The following is an 11,985-nucleotide window of genomic DNA, read 5'->3' as shown; positions in this document are numbered from 1 at the left end:
TGGATGGGAGAATGGGGGTTGGGAGTGTGAATGGAGGCAGTGAGATAGAAGGTTGTGTTAATATGGGCAGTAGATGGTGGCAACCGCTTGTCAGCAGAGTTGGAGAGAAATAGATAACGTAAGGGAACTGACTGAACTAGGTGATCAGCACAAAGCTGAATCAAAAATTAAGAAGGTAAACTAAATAATTTCATACACAAAGACAGAATCACATTCCTAATTATAGTTTCTTCTCCCAAGCAAATATTATCACCACCATGTAACCATCAGTGGTACATCCATTTCCTTTGGGGTTACCTCCAAGGCCAAGAAAGTCAACATCCAAAGATTTAAATTCTTAATGATTTTAGATGAGAAAGTTTATTTAAAATAGACAGAATTGAATAACTAGCCTCTCAAAGGTTTCAAGAAAATTCACTCTTCCCCTTCTCTACCACAGACACACTTTAAATTGAATAGTAAGTATATTTAGGAAAGAAACATTCTCTTTATGCTTTTTCTCCCAAGATGGATGGTGTTCTTACTCAGTATTATAAGTGTCAGAATAAAAAATGCCCATGAGGTTGGATTGTATGATGTTTTAGTAAAGTGAGATAAACATTCTCAGAAGCATGATTGTGGCGTAAAAAAAAAAAAAGAAAGAAAGAAAAGAAAAGAAAAAGAAACAATTTCCATAGAGGAGTTCCTTGGGAACAGAAACTTTAAAAATAATTTCTGCAGCCACACACACATGAAGAATATGACAAAGGCATAATATATCAATTATAAAAACATGGCTATATTTTAAGAGAACTTAGACTTTTCCCAGATACATCCTAAATCTCCAACTCAGAAATTCTAGATCCAGACAGGAATGTGCACTGTTTCTAAAATCACTCTGACTTCTTTCCTGTTTAGCCCTTTGCACCAGGAACACTAAAACATGAGCTTAAAAAGTGTTAGTGGATGAAAAAAAAACCCCCACAAAAAACACTGTTCAGAAAAGGGCATCATGTTAATTAGGCTATAGCTTAATAAAAGAAACAATTCTAATACAAATTTAAAAAATGAGGCTTTCTTGGACAGAAAGGGGAGTAATTAGAAGAATAGCTGAGCTCAGACTTGATGGCAGCCTGGGGTCCCACGGCTGGAGCACACCCCCTCCTCAGCCCACATCATCCCTGACCACCGACTGCCCCATGGTGTTCATTTGTGACACGTTTTGTGTTCTTTTTTTGTCACTGGATTTTGACTGCTTTCCTGTGTTTGTTTTTATGTATTGGGTAAAGCTACTATGTCTCCTGGAATTGGTAGAGTGGCCTTGTGTAGTAGGTGGTTCTGTAAGGCCCAGTGGCTCAGCCTCCCCAGTCACCTGAGCTGGGCACTCTAAGTGCGCCCCCGTATGGGCTGTGTGCACAGTCTTGTAGTTGAGCCTTGATTGCTATTGGCATCTCTGGGAGGAGTTGACCTCCCGGTCAATTGGCTGTGAGGACCAGCTGGGACTAGAGTGGGAGAGCTGCTGTGCAGGAGGTGAGGCCCAGCTGTGAAGCAAGGCAGGCTGGTGCTAGTACCTAGTTTTGGGGCCTTTTATTGATAGGTTTGGGGCACACTGTCACCAGCTGCAGCTTGTTTGAGAGATTTTAGCAAAGCCTGAAGCCTGAGCCAGGACAGGCCATTCATATGGAAAAGCTGCTGCAATCCTCTTGGGTAGGGCTACAAATTGGATGGGGGTGGGGCCTCAGGGAATCACTAGGGTGGAGCACACAGTGTGGGCCACACTGATGAAGGCTCAGGTATGGCTGCCTGTAAGCTCTGACACAGGGGTGGTCCCAACACAGGAACAACAATGCCTCAAAGCACCCCTGTCTGGGAGAAAGCTTCCTCCAAGTTCCTGCCCTGATGCCAGACAGTCCAGTTCCTCCGGGTATGTGTCTGCATCCCCCAGCGCTGAAACTCAGAAGAAGCCCAACAGTGTAAGTTTGTGTGAGGGCCCTTTAGGAGGAACACCTGGGTCTCCAGTGGCCTCTGTGTCCTTCAGCCACAATCCCCGCAGGTTTTACAGCCTGTAATTGTGGGGACTTCTCTTCCCAGCTCTGGAACCCTGGGCTGGGGGGCTGGCGTGGGGCTGGGACCCCTTGCTCTTACCGGGTGGCCTCTGCAGAGATGATCTCCCTCCCGATTAAAAAAAAAAAGGCACACATGGGTGTCGGATCAGCCTGTGAGATGCCCCTAACCCTCGTACCAGTATCAGTGTGCTTTCTTCTTTACTTCTCTAGGTATAAGACTTGCATTCAGCCAACTTTCAGGTGGTTCTGAATGGTGGTTGTCTGTATTTTAATTGTAATTTTGATGTGGTTGTTGTAGGCGGGGAGTGCAGGCATTTACCTATGCCACCATCTTGGTTTCTCAAACTGTGCTTCTAGAACTTGGTTTTTTTTGTTTGTTTGTTTTTGTTTTTATCATAGCAACCATCTGAAACCCAGCTTCACAAAGACATAATGTCATGATCTAATGTTAACACTGTGAATTATCTTGAGCTAGTAGTTTTGTTCAGTATTTTACAGGGGTTAATGAGTTCCCCTCAACCATCTAAACCAGGGGTCCTCAAACTACAGCCCGCGGGCCACATGCAAATACAAATATTGTATTTGTTCCTGTTTTGTTTTTTTACTTCAAAATAAGATATGTGCAGTGTGCATAGGAATTTGCTCATAGTTGTTTTTTTTTAAACTATAGTCCGGCCCTCCAACGGTCTGAGGGACAGTGAACTGACCCCCTGTTTAAAAAGTTTGAGGACCTCTGATCTAAACTATCCTATAGTGTTCCTGTATGTTTGCTGAGACACCTCAAGTTTCCTCGGCACACAGTTTGAGAACCACTGTCCTATAGTATTATCTTTCTTCCTAGTATTATCTTTCTTCCTCTGGCTGTACATACAAGTCACTGTGCTATGCCTTCTGACCTTTCTAACAATCACTTCCTCAGTAATTCCCAGACTTCTGTCATTAAGTATCACCCCCAAGGCAGTAGTTCTCAACCTTGGCTGCACATTAGAATCACCTGGGAATCTTTTAAAAATCCTGATTTCTGGGCCTCATCCTCCAGAAATTCTGTTTCTTTGTTACTAATGTTGTGGCCCCACCCCATAACAAAGAAACAGAATTTCCAGAGGATGAAGCCCAGAAATCAGGATTTTAAAAAGATTCCCAGGTGATTCTAATGTGCAGCCAAGGGTGAGAACCACTGCCCTTAGGGTTATGCCAAGGGGAGCGAGTGCTAATGAGTTTACCAGCAATTTCCCTGCTACCACTTCTTTCAGTGGGGACGAAACTTCTCCACCCCTACTTACCTAAAACAAAACTCAACCCACTTAGAAAGTAAAGGTGATGATTTTTAGGCTCCTGTGACCCAGTGATTTTCAACTGGTGTGCTGCAGGAATTTTTTCAAAAACATGCAATATTTAATTAGTCAGGGGCACTGACCTTTTTACCCTTAGATTGTCAAATAAAAAGAATGGCAAAAGCCAACACAACAATAGCTGTCTGATGTGAATGAATTAAAATTATACCTAATTTTTTTGTCAGGTTGGCAAAAAATATATATTTTGATGTGCCGCAAAATTTTAGTAATTCGTTTATGTGTGCCATGAGATGAAAAGGGTTGAAAATCGCTGCTCTATTCTGTGACATAGAAAACACTTTGAACTGGATTGGATTGTAAGGGATGGATTTTCCCTGCTTCCATGCATGCTCCATCGGAATACTGGGAATTGTACTGAAGGGAACAAAAAAGTCTGAAATGGCAGGGTGTGGAGGAGAATCCATTCTAATTAGAGCTGACTGTCTCAGAGAAGACCCACAGTCTGATCTCAACCACGGGGCATCTCAGGAACTGCATGGTGTCGAGGCAATTAAGTGTAGTGAACACAGCATGCAGCCTCCAAGTAGGGGGGCAGGAAGTCCTCGTGTCTTTGTTGGACTGTGACCGAATTTGATTTCCATTTCAAACCCCCATTCTGCTGGGTGATAGAGACTACATTGCAGGCAGTTCTGGGTTTCCTGTGATATCACGCTGAACACTATGAAATGCCTCTGTTTGATAATTTCTAAACAACAAACCTGGCAAATGTATATGGCTCAACGTGTAATTCGACTCCATCGCCCCCAGGGCTGTATCCACACTCCAGGGGGGCTTATGTGGCCATGGAGCACGCAATGTTGGGCAGTCCTGTGCAGGGGCCACGTGGTCCCTAATCACTGTCCACTCTGTGTGCCCCTCAGATGTCCTCACTGTCCTATGCTTTCCATCACGGGTCCATGAAGATCTCTACTTTTGCTCCATCTCCAAGGTCTCTCTGAGGCTGCATCCCTGTCAGTGATTCCCACATCCCCTTTTCAGTGAGATATATCAACACCCAAACTCTCCTGTTCCCCAAGCCTCCCTTCTCTGCTCCACTCATTGGAGAAGACCAGCTCTTGCAACCTCATTTATTCTTCCAAACCTACTGTTTCTGGGCCTTCATTCCATTAGACCTCAGATGTTTAGGCTCCTGCATCTATAAAGCCTTTGTATGGGGAACAGAAAGCATTTGCTTCTACTTTAATGCCTTAGCACCCCTCCTTTGGGATGGTGGGTGCCTCCAGTATAGTTTGAATAGGAGAAAGCCCTTGGGGTAAAAAGAATTAACAAAAATAAGCATCAACATATTACCCTGCTGTGTAGCGGGTACCTGGGTCTTATCCAGGTGCAGAAAGGTTCTGGATGGGGAGTCAGCAGACTGGGCCAGAGTCCTGACTTCACATTTCCAAGCTGTGTTGCCCTGATAGGTTAGGTTCCTCTCCCTGAACATCCATTTCCTCTGGCCCTCAGAGTCAGAAGATGTTTCTCCCACAGGCCCAAAGCTCATCCTCTCTGGTCAAAGTTATGTAGGCAGAGAGAGAAAGATCCTCCAGATTCATTGAAAATGTAACTACCTCCCAGTGCATTATGGGTAGCAAGACTGAGTGGGTTTGTCAAAAACCTAGAGATAGCATATTTGAAGCAATCTGGGTCTCCTTTATTACCCTTCTTTTACCCCCATTGGCCAACCCAAGCGAAAAGGATATAAAACACATTTCTGGCTTGACTGTTGCCTGTTGATATAACGCCCGGTGAAACGCCCATTTTCCCACTCGGCTGTATTCCTGTTTATTCCTGTGAACGCCTGGTCTCTAAAATTGGCAATGACTTTCTCTTTGTTATGTTTACCTTCCTTTCGGGGGGTGGGGTCAGCCCAGACTCCTGGGTGGATTCATTTCCCATTGAGTTACCAGAATAGGGCAGAATCTGATAGGAAGAACTGCGGGGAAGAAAGCTCCGTTCCCAGGCCCTCACACAAGGGGATTTGTCCTCCCTCCTCCGCCAGAGCTGGGGACCGTGGGGAAGTTGACAGGGGACATCCTTTCCCCTCCACCAGCATTCTTTCCCCCAGCAAGCTGGGCATTGTCCTTTGTGCTCTCACACAATCAGGACTAGGTGGAGTAGCCTGTGGCATGGCTGGGAAGACCCCCCCCAGACAGAAATAACCCCTTCTCCCACGGATGCCCAGGGCCCAGAAGTCCAGCTGACAGCCCCTTCTTTGGAGTGCCTCTGCCCGGGGCCCTTTAGAAAGGATGCTCCAGGAATGGCCGAAACACCAAACAAGTGGGAACCATAGGCTTCCCAAGTTCACTTTTTTGTTGTTGTTAATCCTCACCCAAAGATATTTTCCCCATTGATTTTTTAGAGAGAGTGGAAGGGAGGGGAGAGACGGAGAAACATCAAACATTGATGTGAGAGAGACACATTGCTTGCCTTCTGCACACGCCGTGACCGGGGCCCGACGTCGAGCCTACAACCAAGCAAACTTCACTTTTGAGGAGATAGGACAGCTCTGATCCACCGTAATCAAGAAAGAGTATGTAAGGGGCCCTGAAGACACTGGGCTTTGAGGTAGAGCAAGGGGAGGGTCCAGAGTGAGCGTAGCCACACTGCTGCCTTGGCCGCAGTGACAGGCCCTGCCTCACGCTTTTTCCGTGTCCTGGCTGTGGAGCTATCTCGGGCCCAGAGTTCCTGAGACCTCCCACTTCCTAAATGTGTGACTCTGGAAAGATCACTTAACCTCTATTTGAGCCTGTTTCTTCAGCTATAAAATGGCAGGACTAGCCTGACTTCACCTCACAGGGTTGTTTGGACTTTAAATGAGATTAAACATTTTATAATTTGTTTTATGATTTGTAAAGCACCATATGAACATAAATATACTTTCTCCTGACTCACCTTAGAATCTTTTGGAAGAGACCTTCAATACATTCTTTGAGTTCAACCTCTGCTAATTCAGGAATCTTAGACAAAATCTACCTTCTGCTTGAATCCTTTCTTTTTTTTAAGTAATATTTTTATTGATTTCAGAGAGGAAGGGAGAGGGAGAGGGAGATAGAAATATTAATGATGAGAGAGAATCATTGATGGGCTGCCTCCTGCATGCCCCCTACTGGGGATCGAGCCCAAAACCCACGTGCCCTGACCTGGAATTGAACCTCCGGGTTCATAGGCGACACCCATCCACTGAGCCAGCGCTTGACTCCTTTCTGTGATTGGAGACTGACCTTCTCTGAGGAGAGATTCATGCCCACAGAGCTTTCTGACTTGAGCGTGCCCTTCTTAAATCACAGCCACCCCCTTTAAGCTCCAGAGCAATGGACGGTGAGCTTTACTCACCCAGTAGTTGCAGAAGGATCATCATGCAGATTTGGTTGACCGCTGTGTACAGGTTATTCGTCTCAGATTCTGACATGACTGGCATTCGTCTTCCTTTTTGAATGCTAAGTGTATTTGTCTTTATTTTCATTATCAGAAGTACATTAAAATGGACTAAGGGGCAGTGTTCAGGAAAATGAAAGGAAACGTTAAATTCATAGATGTTAAAGGCAGTGTATCTGTCGTATGAACCTGGAGTAAAATGATTTTTCCCAGGAGTACTTTACGTTTACCATGCAGAGAGATTGCCTGTGGCCCATATAAATGTGGAAGGCAAAACTTGGTTTCTTTTTAGCCATGATAGTTCAATGACACTTTTTAAAAAATCAGGGACGCTCCTAACTGAAATCTCTGCTATGAGGTGCTCCTGAGGACACCAATATGCGCCCCAAAGCCAAGAACTGTGTTTAGGTTTAGTTTCAGCGAAGGTAAATCGGCTTTGGCGGTTGGATTTAAGATTTGGCAGGCATCTGAAGTGAAGTAGGACTCTGGGGAATTTTTACAGAGGGGAGCTAGGATTTTATGTGTTGGGGCTTAGAGTTTAAATCTGCAATTAGTATAAACATGCAAAGGTCAGCCTAAAGAAACACGTGTCCCTGTGATCTGCAGAGGAAAATGTAAGAAGGAGAGAAGTTGGCAAACAGGGCTTTGCAAATAGTTGCGCAACAGAAGTTCAAATTCTCGTGTATGCACCCTATCCGTGGCCTAAAAGGAATCAGAAAGAGGGCTTAGGGGAATTCAAGGGTAAAGAATCACCAGCCCAGAGAGAAGATAAGTGACAACTGTGACAAAAGCTGTGGGTCAGCAGCCCAATAGCCACTACCTCCTTCTTCTATGTGATCTGAAAAATAATCCCGTTCGGGAATTGAGCAGCAGACAGTTCGGGAGACTGGACCCCACTGAGGTGTCAGGATGCAAATCTTGATTAGTCTGTCAAAAACGGGAATTCTGTTTCTCTTGTCAGGGATTGGTTTAAGATGGGGCATGTGACACAATTCTGGCCAATGAAAAGTGTGTCAAAAGGACTTCTAGGAAAGTTTTCCTCACTTTAAAAAAAAGAGGAAACCAAAGAGGCCTTCTGTTTCTGACATGTGGATGTTGCTGGGAAAGAATGTGATGCTGGGAGCCGTTGCAGCCATTTTGTGACCAGGAAGGGGGTGGGGGGGCTGGATGGCGGCAAAGGCAACATGCTTAGCCTTTTTCCTATTAGGAAGATGGAGAAGCCCTGAGTCCTGCATTATGTTTTGCTGCTAAGCCAATTGTTGATACTGCCTCCCTGTCAACTTATTAATATGTGAGAAAATCAGTCTTATTTACTGAGCCACTCAGAGATGGGACTAGTCATACTTCCCAAGTTCAAATTTTAACTTTATAATTTACCAGTTGTGTGAAATTGGACTTCTCTGTGCCTCATTTTCCTAATTTTTGAAATGGAGATACTGATAGTACCTAACCTGTAGCAGTGTTTTTAGAATTAAACGAATTAATATGTGGAAAATGTTTGAACAATACCTAACATATACTAACCACTCAAACACTTAAACATTTTTTAAAAAATATATTTTATTGATTTTTTACAGAGAGGAAGGGAGAGAGATAGAGAGTTAGAAACATCAATGAGAGAGAGACATCGATCAGCTGCCTCCTGCACATCTCCCACTGGGGATGTGCCCGCAACCCAGGTACATGCCCTTGACCGGAATCGAACCTGGGACCTTTCAGTCCGCAGGCCGACGCTCTATCCACTGAGCCAAACCGGTTTCGGCCACTTAAACATTTTTATCATTTAGGTCATTTTGTGTTGAGTCTTCTAGTTTTTGCTTTTGAAAGTAGTCTATATAAAACTGAAACTTTCAATTAACTGTTTTTTCCTGTCAAAAAGTTAGTAAGTTAACAACAAAAAGACAATTCCTTAAAAAATGGACAAAGGACATTAACAGGCGTTCTCCACGTGAAAAGAAGCTCAGCATCATTCGTCATTAAGGAAATGCAAATTAAAACCACAATGAGATACTTCTTCATACCCACTAAGATAATAATAATAATAATAAAGTGAAAGATTATAATTACAGTTGTTGGTGAGGTCATGAAGAAATGGGAACTCAGACATTGCCTGTGGAAATGCAAAATAGTTTAGCGGCTGTAGAAAATAGTTGAAGTCCCTCAAAAAGTTAAACAGAGAATTATCATCTGACCATGTGATTTTATCCCTTGGTACATATACCTAAAAGAAATGAGGACAAGGACTCAAACAAGAATATGTACACGTATGCTCATAGCAGCACTATTCACATTAGTCAAAAGGTGGAAACAGTCCAACTGTACACCAACAATGAATGGACAAATAGTTGGTGATATGTGTATAAAGTGGAATAATAAAAAGTTAGAAAATATAGTTAAAATAATATGCCATTTATTGGAGCAACAACAACAAAATTCATACAATACTTAGGACCAAATATAGCAGGAATACAAAACTTGACCTAAGGACAGAAAGAAGACTTGAATAACACAAAGAAACATTGTGCATCTGATTGAGAAGGCTCAGGGCTGTCAAGATACCAATTCTTTCCAAGTCAACCTGTAAATTTAATAGAACTTTAATTTTTTTAAAATGACAAATTCATTTTTAAATTTTACTGGAAGAATGTATTTGTGAGAGTTAACTAAGATAATTTAAAAAAATTGTCTAGACCCTTCTAGATACGAAAACATATTTCCAAAATACTGTAATTCAGGAAGTTTGTTAACAATGTGGGAATGAAAAAATAGATTCTATTTTGGACCAGAAATCAGAATTTCCCATATATTTGGATTGGCAATTACAATAGTTGGAAAAAGATCAACTAAATAGCTTGGGAACAATTGGCTAGAAACCAATATACCAAAATAAATTCCAAATGAATTAAATATTTAAATGAAAAGGTGAAACCATAATGTAACTAGAAAAAATATAAATAAATACTTATGTCATATTAGAGTGGGGAAGGCCTGGCTACTGGTAAACATGACTAGAACAGTAGAAACTACAAAGAAAAAGATTGTTAGATACACTTGACTCTATAAATTATAAAAAAAAGTCTGCATATAAGAAATTAAAAGGTAAATAAAAAATTGAGAAAAATATTTGTAATATATAGGGTGTCCTCAAAAGATATATACACATATGTTGAATAATTATAAAGGCAGTGTTTATTAAAATACATTTCATTTTCAAAATTGAGCCATTAACTGTTAAAGTGTGTATGCATTATTTTGGACACCCAGTGTATAACAAGGAAACAATCTCCAAAATATGTAAAGAGCCCTTATAAATCAATAATAAAACAATAATACCTCAATAGAAAAATATACTAACATATGAATAAAAAAGTATTAGAACAAACATGAAAAAAGCTTTGCTAAAGCTTTATTAGTTATTAAAACACACAAATTATAACAACAATAAATTTTAGCAAACTGGAAATATTTTAAATGTAATAATACTCAGCAAGAATGCAGGAAAATGGACATTCATGTTATAATTTGGTAGAAGCTTTTTAAAAGGAAGGTTGGAATTATTTATTCACAGTCTTTAAGATGTACCTGTGCTCTGACCCAGAAATTCCATCCTTGGGGATTTAATTATTTTAAGAAAATAACAAAGGATATAATATGGGCAAAGACCTGGGAGTGGTAGCTGTTTATGGTGTTTAACTAATATAGAATTAAAAAAATATATCAGAATGAAAAATTATGCAGCCATTGAAATAGTTTTACAGAAATATGTTTACTGACATAGAGTTTTACATGTATTTAATGAAAAAAAAAACACACCTCATTTAAAATTATGTACACAATGATACCATTTTGTAAAAATCATACTATCTTGCCCTGTCTGGGTAGCTGAGTTAGTTAGAGTGCCATCCCCATATGCAAGGTTCAATCCCTGGTCAGGACACATACAAGAATAAACCAATGAATGCATAAATAACTGGAACAACAAATATCTCTCTCTTTCTCGCTCTCTCCCACCTTCCCTCTCTCCTTTCCTTTCTCTCTAAAATTAATAAGTTTTAAAAAATCATACTATCTTCACAGCCACACATTAAAATATGAACCATGATTTTCTCTGGGCACTGGAGATCATGGGTACTTTCCCCCGCCCCTCTTCCTTTGGCCCATATGTATTTTCTGATTTTACTTTAATAAATTCATCATGCTTTTGAAATAAGAAAGTCATTATTAAACATGAAAACATTTTCCTGAATAAAAGAAACAAAAACTAACTATTTATATGTATCTCATTTGAATATTTTATATGTCATAATGTTCAAAAGAAGAGGAAATTAAGAAAAGAGTACTCTATCAGGAAAAAAACAAAAACAAAAGATAATTCCAGAACAGGAGAGAGTCACAGAAAGAAAAATGTTAACATTTCCTGGCTGCCTTGTGTTATGCAGCTGTCTTAGTTGGACATGGCAAGCCCTAACTCAAACTAGTTGACCAGGGTTTATTCAAGGATACTGAAGTATTTTACATGGTCAGGGGAAAGATTCAACATGAATCCATGTGTTCAACAAACATTTCTTGAGTCCTTACCACAGGCCAGGCACAGGCTATGCACAGTGCTCAGGCTTCAAGGCCAGGCCTTCTGGGCTAGGATAGGCTCTGCAGCTGTAACAAGTTAACCCCAGATCTCAACAAAAGAGTGTTTCTCTTGTGACCTGTCCAGTGCAGGTCGGTACAGGGGCCTTTGCTTCCCACGGTCTCACTGCCATCTTAGAGGGACACCATTTTGGGCACGTGGCCTCCAGGATTTCAAGGTAGGGGAGAGAAATTGGAGGATACACGCTGGTTCTTACCGTATTTGCCGGCGTATAAGACGACTGGGCGTATAAGACGACCCCCTAACATTTCCACTCAAAATACAGAGTTTGTTATATACTCGCCGTATAAGACTACCCCCTCTTCTGCACACCTTCCACACACCAAATAAAAGGTAAAACAATATCAGATTTGATTTTAACATTTTAATTTATATTCAAATGCTTATGACATGCAGGAAAACTGTCACAAGGCTGTATGTAATCAAACATATACATAAAACAGTGCAAGTTTATTACCGGTAAACATACCGGTAATTCACTAAAGAAAACACACTCTATAGACTGGTACCGTAGATGCTTCTCAGGAACACAGGCAAGCAGCCCACAACCTAGAGGGACTGTCAATGATAGAAGAAAGAT

This window comes from Myotis davidii, unplaced genomic scaffold (assembly GCF_000327345.1).
Source record: "Myotis davidii unplaced genomic scaffold, ASM32734v1 scaffold962, whole genome shotgun sequence".
NCBI classification, from domain to species: domain Eukaryota; kingdom Metazoa; phylum Chordata; class Mammalia; order Chiroptera; family Vespertilionidae; genus Myotis; species Myotis davidii.
The sequence above is the reverse complement of the archived record's forward strand: the minus strand, read 5'-3'. Positions refer to the sequence as shown.